This window comes from Panthera pardus, unplaced genomic scaffold (genome assembly GCF_024362965.1).
Source record: "Panthera pardus isolate Hobbes unplaced genomic scaffold, ASM2436296v1 HiC_scaffold_12, whole genome shotgun sequence".
NCBI lineage: Eukaryota > Metazoa > Chordata > Mammalia > Carnivora > Felidae > Panthera > Panthera pardus.
Genome location: NW_026526677.1, coordinates 48,226,899 through 48,237,314, shown reverse-complemented (window position 1 = coordinate 48,237,314; position 10,416 = coordinate 48,226,899). Strand labels below are relative to the sequence as shown.

The 10,416-nt window shown below is 35.0% G+C and overlaps 1 long non-coding RNA gene across 1 annotated transcript in view; it reads left to right on the top strand.

The window, feature by feature from the left end:
• Positions 1–84: 84 nt before the first annotated feature.
• Positions 85–10,416, top strand: part of LOC109271134 (uncharacterized) — a 197,022-nt gene continuing 186,690 nt past the window's right edge. Inside the window, exon 1 of the long non-coding RNA XR_008421199.1 lies at positions 85–196. This is a non-coding gene — a long non-coding RNA (uncharacterized LOC109271134). The remainder of the gene's footprint in view (positions 197–10,416) is intronic.

Sequence of the window (10,416 nt, the reverse complement as noted above, 5' to 3'; positions counted from 1 at the left end):
TCCTAGAGGCTCGGTGAGGTGAGGTGGCCTTTGCTCCCGCCTGGCCGACTGCCGCCTCCTGACGCCACCTCCTGAGCGGCTGTCGGGGGCCCGCCCAGCTGTTGACAAAGGCCGCACTGTAGAACCCGGGTTTGGTGAAGGGTTGAATTCCAAGCCACCACTTGTTAGGCCTCCCACTGGTCATAGCTACACAAAGGTAATCTTGTTACTTTACCATGCGATGGGGCCAATTATACTCACCTAGCTAGGTTGAGAAGCAAAAAGAAACTATATGGAAAGTAATTAGCCCTGGGTCCCACATGGTAAGCCCTAATAAATGGCAGCAATTCTTATGAACACATGCTGTGATATTATTGCTGCCCATTAAGCATCTGTTGTGTGCAAAATACTATACAAGTCACCTTACAGGCATTGCTCTTGTTTAAGTGGTTTGTTCAAAGTCACACAGCCAGTGAACAGCAGAGCAAGGACTTAAACCCAGGTTTAAATTACTTACGATAGATTAAACTAAATTAAACTACTTAGCAGGTAAATTAAACTACTTACGATTCTTAATGTTTGGACACTTGTGTATCAGTTATTTGTAGATTTAAACTGTGAAGAATTAATCCTGCCCTCTAATAATAGCTATTGACCATAGAAGAAGCCCTGTTCCAAGTACTTTAAAGGTATTAATTTAATCCTCACAGCAATCCTGTTAGGTAGGTATTATTAATACCTTCATTTTACAGTTGAAGAAACAGGAAAGTATGTTAAATTTTCCAAGGGTCAACCAACCAGTAAGGAACAGAGCTGTATTCAAACCCTAACTGACTGAACCATGAGCTTGTGCTTTTAACTCTTGTAAACTGCCTCAGTAAGACTTCATCAGGGCCAGGCTCATGTTGTCCGTGTACTCCCCTTTTATACATTACGGAGAATGTGCCGAGGATTCTCTGCCTGACAAGTAGCACACAACCTGGCCTGCAGTAGTTGTTCAGTATTTGAACATGTGATGAATATATGAACCTTGGAAAAACTAAGCCTAATAATGATAAGCCTAAACTAAGCCTATAAGTAATGATTTATTAAATTAAAAAAAAAATCTAATTAAATTCAGCAAGATTCTGTAGTTTAGCCTTATCTGGGCCTGGGAGTCTGGAATATTTCTCTGTAAAATTTTCCTTCAATTAAAATAGTATTGGAGGTTCTACTTAGTGCAATAAAACCAGGCAAAAAAATAAAAGGCATAGAGATTGGAAAGGAAGAATAACACTGTATTTGCAGATAAAAATACCATGGAATAGTACCAAAAAAAAAGCTACTGGAACTAATTAGTTTAGCAAAGCTGCAGGATACAAAGTTAATATACAAAAAATCAGCTGTATTTCTGTATACTAGCAATTAACAATTGGATGTTGAAATTTTTAAAATATCATTTAGCAGCAAAAACAAAAACACAAAAACCTAGAGATAAATGTGACCAAAGATGTGAAAGACATAAAATGAAAACTGTAAAACATTGCAAGAGAAATTAATGATCTAAATACAGAGATATATCATGTTCATGGATCAGAAGATTCAATGTTTTTAAGATGTCATTTCTGTCTGAATGGATCTACAGATTTAAGGCAAGCCCAATAAAAATCATAGCAGATTCTTTTTATAGAAATTATCAACCTGATTCTAAATTTTATATGGAAATGCAAAGGAACTAGAGTAGTCAAAACTTTGACCAAGAAAAACAAAGTTGAGGGACTTACAATACTTGATTTCAAGACATTATAAGAAGGGCGCCTGGGTGTCCGAGTTCATTGAGCTTCTGAGTCTTGATTCAGCTCAGGTCTTGATCCCAGGGTCGTGAGATTGAGCCCCACATCCTTAAGATCCTCTCTCTCTCTCTCTCTCTCTCTCTCTCTCAAAAAAAAAAAAAAAAAAAAAAGACATTATAAGAGTTACAGTAATCAACACAGTGTGGTATTGATGTGAAGATAGATATAAATAGAGCAATGTAACAGAATTGAGAGCCCAGGGATAGACCTACACACACAGAGCCAATTGATTTTCAACAAATATGCCAAGGCAATTCAATGGGGAAAGGATAATCTTTTCAAGAAATGGTGCTAGAACAATTGAATAGTTATGCCAAAAAAATGAAAAGAATCTCAATCCTTTCCTCATACCATATAAAAAATTAAAAAATGGATCATAAATCTAAATGTAAGAGCTACAAGTATAAAACTCATAGATGAGAATATAAGGAAAAAAATACGTTACCTTGGATTTGGCAAAAATTTTTTAAACATGGCACAAAAAGCATCTTAAAAGGGAAAAGAATTGATAAATTTTACCTTCTCAAAATTAAAACATTTTTTCAAAACATACTTAAGAAAGTAAAAAGGTAAGCCATAGACTGGGAGAAACTGTTTGGAAAGCATATATTTAAGAAAGGACTTCTAACTACAATATATAAAGAACTCTTGCAACTCAGAAGACAACCTAATTTTTAAAACTGGGCAACAAATTTTTTAAAAAATTTTTTAAACGTTTATTTTTTATTGAGAGACAGTGAGAGATAGAGCATGAGCATGGGAGGAGCAGAGAGAGAGGGAGACAGAATCTGAAGCAGGCTCCATGCCTTGAGCTGTCAGCACAGAGCCTCACGTGGGGCCTGAACCCACAAACTGCAAGACCATGACCTGAGCCAAAGTCGGATGCTTAACCAACTGAGCCACCCAGGCGCCCCTGGACAACAAATTTAGATAGACACTTCACCAAAGAAGTTATATTGATGACAAAATAAATATATGAGAAGATGCTTAACATTATTAGACATTAGGGAAATGCAAATTAGAAGTACAATGAGGTATCACTGCACACCCTAGTCGCAGAATGGCTAAAATTAAAAAGACTGATCATACAAATTATTGGCAAAGATATGGAACAATTGGAATTTTCATATAGTGCATTTTGGGAATATAAAATGATATAACTAATTTGGAAAACAATTTGGCCATTTCTTAAAAAGCTAAACATATACCTACCATATGATTCCCATTGCATTCCTAGGTATTTACCCACTAAGACTATGAATATTCATTGCAGCATTATTTGTGATAGGCCCAAACTAGAAACAACCCAAATGACCACCAGCAGGTGAAAGGAAAACAAATTGTGGTATATTCACACAATGGAATACTGCTTGACAATGAGAAGGAATGGACAATTGATAGACTCAACAACAGGAATGAATCTCAGAATAATTATTCTGAGTGAAAGAAGCCAGACCAAAAAAGGAACACATACTGTATGATTCCTTTGATATAGAATTCTAGAAAATCCAAACTATAGTGATAAAAAGATCAGTGGTTGCGATCAGTGGGATGAAGAGGATGAAAAATGGGGACTGGAGATTGGTGGGAAGGTGGTATCACAAAGGAGAAAACTTTTTGTAGTGATAGACATGTTATTTTTCTTGATTGTAGTGATGGTTTCACAGAAGTATACTTGGTCAGAAGTTCTCAAATTGTCTACTTTTATCATGTGCAGTTTACTATATGCAAATTTTGCCTCAATAAAGTTGGGATGGAAAACATATCTATTTAAATTTTAGAAGGCTTTATATTACAGCCTAATCTGAGCCTGGGAGTCAGAAAATCAGTACAAATTGCTTTCAATTTATAAAATTGAAGTAGTCCTTTTTTATACTTCATAGAGAGTGAAGATTGCAACTATAGGAGAGACTACAAGATTAAAATATTTTAAAATTAATATTGACATCTCTAGATAATTTCTTTTAAGCACTACAGCTTTTTTCTTAACTTTCCACAAGTGTAATGATTAAAATATAAAACCATAAGACATTAATAAAGATTATCTTAAAAGCAGTAATAGAAGAGATTAGAAATTCTGAAATAGGAGTTATGAAGTTATTTTGTAGCAGGCAAAGGAAACCTTTATTTTTCTTATATAAAAAAAGGTGCAGGAAGATGTTTGTAGGAAACCACAAGTATAAATAGCAAGAGTTAAGGAAAGAGAAACTACTAAGTTAACCCTTTTATAAGAAGAAGAGTGGGGTGTGCCTGGGTGGCTCAGTCAGTTGAGCAACCAACTCTTAATTTCCGCTCAGGTCATGATCCCAGGGTCATGGTGATCAAATCCTGTGTGAGGCTCTGCGCTCAGCATGGACCTAAGCTGCGCTCAGTTTAGGATTCTGTCTCTCCTTCTGCCCCTCTTCCAGCTCTCATGCTCTCTCTCTCTCTAAAGGGGGAGGGGGAGGAGGAGGAGAAGAATTGTTCTTTTTGTAATGAATCTTATAATTTGTAATGCGTATTCAGATTTTCATAGTTTAGGTAGGTATTTGCCCATCCAAATACAGAGGCTTCAATGAAATTGTAGTAAACACAGTCCTGTAGTGAAGACCAGGAAAATTTGAGAGACTTTTAAAACTTTTTTCTAAGAAAATATGTCCAATGCCTCCTGCTTTTTGTTAGGTCACTAAACATCTGTGATAGGACTGTGGGAATATATGAGGAAGGCTCTGAGTGGTTTTGGATTGTAAAAACTTTTAACTTCCTATATTAATCCATAAAATTATGAAGTTAAAAGAACTAATAAATCATTTGGTCCAACATTCTTCATTTATAGATGAGGAAACTGAGATCCAAAGATGACAAGGTCCTTCACCTAAGGACCACAGAGCAAGTTAACTAAACTGTGTTAGAATCCAGATATGCTGACCACCAGTCTAGTGCTTTTCCTCACAGTACATTACTGCTTTTAATTATATTAGTGTAGAATACAGAGGAACAACTGGCCACCGATAATTAAGATTAAAGCTTCATCATCTTCTAGAATGATGCATTTTGAGGTTTTTATGTCTTATTGATCCCTCCTTTCTGGCTGTTTCTTCTCAAGCTCTGCCCTCAGTTTTCTGCTTTTATTTTTGAACATTTGGGGAGCTCAGGCACTTGTAGCTTCAATTATCATCCATATTCAGATGATTTCCAAATCAACATTGCCAGTTGTTATCTTTCATTAGTGTTCCAATCCTGTATTTCCGTATTTACATAGAATATCTCCCAGAGGGATGAATGTACTACAGTGATGGGCTCCTGAATTCAACAATTTCCTTATCAAAGTAGCTTCAGTATTCCTTCTGGTCTCCCAGGTTAAATCATATGAAGAGATTTCTTTCTGTCTCCTAAAGCATTCTGTCATGGTATCCTATATTTTCTTTAAAATTTTTCTTTGCTTTATTTTTTTATTCTTTTTTTTTTTTTGAGTTCTTAGTGTTTGCCAAGTACCAAAAGTATTCTATATGTATTATCTCATGTAAGCCTCACAACAGTCCTAAAGATAGATATCAATATCATCTCAATTTTACAGAAGGGTAAACAGTCCTGGAGAGGTTAAATAAATTGCCCAAGGTTACATAATTCATAAATGGTAGAGCAGGGATTCAAATCCACTGTCTGATTTTAGAACCTCAAGTTTTAGCTACTGAGTTATATTTCTACTATTGGGCTTAACCCATTCTTGTCCATTCCATACTATCATCTCAATACAAGTCCCTTGTCTCACAGATGAATTTGTATAACAACATCCTAGCCAATCAACTTATCCTGAAACATATTTATTCAATCCATCTTGTATCTTGCTGCCAGACCAACCAACTTAAAACATTATTAAGTCTATGCCATAAAGGTGCTGGTGCTCAGTATTAGGCCAGAACATATCAACAAAATGGACCCCAGTGTTTGAGAACTCATTTTAAGTGGATGATTTTACAATCCCATTGCCCCAGAGATCTATCTGGATCTTGGGAAAAGTCTAATATACTACCTACCCCCATTGTTATGTCATTCCAAACCACCTCCCAACACTCTCCCCACAATCCTTCATTGCTATGTTCTATGATCACTGATCTTTGCAGTTCTTTACGACCCACTTTCCTTTGGCATACCTCTTCACTCACCTCATGCTAGCTTCCTCTCTGCCTTAGCTATGTCAGTTTGACCTCAGGAATTTCCATTCTCCTGCCAACAACTCCTCTGCCATTATCTGCCTTTCCTTCAAACAATTTCTACCTTACTGAAATCAAAGGAATCTGCTTCCATGACAACCTTTTTGGCTAGGAGACAGTTAACATTCTCTTCCCTAGCTGTCACATCCTTTCACATCAGTGTTTTAATACTATCAACCAGCCATCTCTCTTCTTTAAACTTTTCCATCTGGAAGTCTGTTTGTTGTTGTTGTTGTTGTTGTTGTTGTTGTTGTTGTTTTCTAAGCTAACTAGGCCTAATAACTGCAGATCAAAGAAATCATGTTTCTTCTTATGCAAATGCAAAACTAAAATCTTCCCATTATCATGTACAATGCAAGGAATGATCAAGCCAGGGGAAATGAAGTCAGAAAGTTCAAGAACAATATAGAGAATACTTGCTCCAGTCCTGGGAGCTATCCAACTTGGTCCTTTGGGTCCTTGTTACCAAAGACAGACCAATGTGAGATGACACAGTTTACTCCCAGAGAGCAATCCCAGGTCAGTTTATCACTCTGCTACATGGAAAACAAGGACTAGAAACAGCCAGTTCATAATTATATTTCCCAGATTATCTAAAATATGTCCTTTACAGATAGTAAATTTGTACTAATTTGTTTTGAATTGGGATCCAAACAAGATCATCTCATTACATTTTGATTGTTATATTTGAAATTTCTTTTAATTGAGAGCAGTACTCCTCCCCTCCTTTCTTCGTACTATTAAATTATATCAGAAACTGGGTGTATTGGGGTTCAACCAGAGAAACAGAACAAGTAGGAGATATATACTAAGAGATTTATTGCAAAGAATTGGCTTACTCAGTTGGGAGAGCTGGTAAGACAAGTTAGAAATGCATAAGGTAAACTGTCAGGATGGGCAGAGTGGAACTTATGGGCATGAGCTGAAACTGCTATGCCCAGGTAGAATTTCTTCTGGGCAGCCTCAGTTCCTGCTCTTAAATTGTTTCAACTGATTGAATCAGACTCTTCAAGATTATCTAGGATAATCTCTTTTACTTAAAGTCAATTGATTATGGACTTAATTACTATACAAAATACCTTCACAGCAACACTTAGTTTAGTGTTTGATTGAATAATTAGTGACTAAAAGTCTAGCTATATTGACATATAAAGACTATCACGTTGGGTCAATTGTGTAGATTATTCCTACATTCTGGATTTATCTGTTTTCTTCCTTGTAGTGTCATTTATTTTGTTTTCTTTCCATATTTCCTATAAATACAGTTTGGCTTTAGAGAGATTCAGGCTCCATCAGACTGTTCTGGCAAGAAAATAGTTGGTGCTGTGTGCTTCATGTTACATCAGGAAGTCCACAATATCTGCTTGTCCACTTTTAGACTGATCATTGGGGTTTTCATCAATAGTTTATCTAATGATTTTATCTATTAGGATGGTAGTCTGAATCCATTTTATTACGGATTAAAAAATGATGATTATTTATTAGTATATTTCTGTAAAACAAACCTTTTTCTTATGAACTGGGGCTACCTTGAAATACTGTTCATACAGGAAAGGCAAGAAAAATGTCAAATTCTTTCCTTTTAAGGAGTTGGTACCTAGTTACTTGCAATCATGTCCAACGTGTAGAATATAAAATTTTTAGTATAACTACAAATTTATGGGTTTTATATACTTGATCAGTTGCATTTAGTATTTCTTTTGTTGTTTAGTCCCATCTTTGGCCAATGGTAAGCACCTCATATTTTCTTTTTGACAAGACAACTTTCTTGCATCCTGGTCTCTCCCTGGCTTATCTTCTATAATTCCGGCTTCAGATCTGGAACCAGCTATCCCTCCAAGGAGTTCTGGATCCTTTCAATGGGGAATGGTATTTTAGAGACGACAATCTGGTTGCTAGATGTATTCATAGCTATTGGATTATGATTATTTCTAGTCCTTTTTGGAGGACAGAGCTAGGGAATATATATGTTTGAAAAGAAAATAACAATTTAGAGTTTGTACTGATATTCCTAATTTAAATTTAATATTACAAGCCTTTAAATATAACACTATTTTAATAGTTGTCTCTCTTTAATCTTACATTGAAAATCATATTACCTAATTAAGTAATTATTTATATTATAAAATATAGAAAATAGATACAAAATAAAAATCCCAATATACTGACTGGTTACTGAATGACTTTACATGTTCTTACTGTTCTATTTGTCCTTAGACTATGTATCACTAGTGATGCAGAGTCAAAATAGCTGTGTTCTAGTCCCTTGAAATAATTCTCCTTTTTCTAGTAGTTCCTCAGTTTGTTTTCTTACTTTTAGAAATTTATTTTTAATTTTACTTTTGAAATGTAAAATTTTTCTATGTTTCCCAAGTTGGAACTATATAATAAGGCATATTTGGAGAAGTGTCATGCCCATTCCCAGTCCTCTACCCTGTTACCTCTTTACTCCTACTTTTAAACATTTTTGTGTTTTTTCCAGGATTTTTGCAAATATAAGCAAATACATACACAAACATAAATAAAAGTAGAAACGTGTTTGTGTTTTCCACCCCATTATTACACAATGTATAGTGTTCTGTAACTCCTTTTTTTTTCACTTAATAATATATCCTGAAGATCATTTCATATTAGAGTAATGAAAAAATAGAGATTTACTTCATTTTTGGATAACTACATAGAATTCAAACATATGGATTTATCATAATTTCTTTAGCCAGACCCCTTTTGATGGACATTTGGGTTGTTGTTATCCACAGAATTCAACAGTCAATGATCTTTTATGTAAGTAATTTCACTTTTTTTTTTTTTTTTTTTTAACCAGGTATTACCTAAGTTCTCTCTATGGGAAGAATTCTCAGCAGGAATATATGAGGGTGCTCATTACTCTGCACCTGGATCAGAAGAATATTCTGTCACATTTTTGAATTCGTGCCAACCTGATAGAAGTGGTGTAGCAAGGATAATTTTCATTGTTTCTTATTTTGAGTAGTAGTCAGCTTATTTCTTATATTTAAGAGCCATTTTCAATTTTGTTGTGAATGGTCCATTCTTATCTTTTGTCCATTTTTCCCACATTTTAGGTATATGGTGTCATATTTTACATCTTTTTATTTTACAAATCCCTTGACTGATTTTTACAGAAATACTTATTTTTACTGTTTTCGTGTTTTTTACTTTTCATACTCTCACTTATGGTCTTTCCTTTGCACTCAGAGTCCTCTTTAATTAATTTCTTATAGGGCTGGCTTAGTGGTCATGAACTCCTTTAGCTTTTGTTTATCTAGGAAACTCTTTATTTGTCCTTCTATTTTGAATGATAGCTTTGCTGGATAGAGTATTCTTGGCTGCACATTTCCCCCTTTCAGCACTTGGAATATATCATGCCACTCCCTTCTGACCTTCAAAGTTTCTGCTGAAAAATCTGCTGATAGCCTTATAGGGGTTTCCCCTTGCACGTAACTGTCTTCTTTTCTCTTGCTGCTTTTTAATAGATTATTTTCAAAAACTTACTAATGGAGAAAACATAATATGATTTTAAGATATTTTGCTATGATACAGCACTTTTTTTCATGTTTATTTATTTTTGAGAGAGAAAGAGAGACCACATGTGTGCAGGAGGGGCAGAGAGAGAGGGAGACAGAGGATCTAAAGTGGGCTCCACGCTGACAGCAGGGAGCCCAATGTGGAGCTCAAACCCATGAACTGTGAGATCATGACCTGAGCTGAACTTGGATGCTTAACCAACTGAGCCACCCAGGCACCTCTATGATACAGCAGTTTATGCAGTTTTGTAACATCTAAGTCTTTGCTATTACAATTATAATTTATAATATTGACTTTTGCTGAAATTATTATCTTCATAGATAAAAGAATCTGTACATGGAGTATTCTATCAGATCTTTTTTTTATTCATAGATATTTTACTTTTAATTGATTTTTATTTTTATTTTTTTGATCACAAAGAATGTCTTCAACTTAGCTGAAGACTAAACCCAAAGAAAATAACAACAACACAGTTGGAGTAGTAAAATTAAAACTCTGGAAATGTTTCAAAAGGAATCTAATTTCTAGAAAATGATAGTATTTGTTAGGCAGAATTCCAGATTGCCAAGAAAGCATCCTAGACTTCAAAGACTAAAGTAAAAATCTAGAGACCAAGGAACCAAATTTTTGTCAATATTTATTGGCTATGTGGTTTCCTAGGGGCCCTCAACTTTCTTTGACTTGACCACAGTTCAAAACACACTGCAGTTTCCTTGTTAAAATAACTATTACTGTGAGATTGCTCACAATAGCGGTGAGTCAATAGCCGACTCAGAGAGTAAAGTTCAAACACAATAGTCTTTATTCATTCTTCTGGTTTGTTAACAACTGCATTCTATACTAAAAGTAGGACATCAAAATGAACA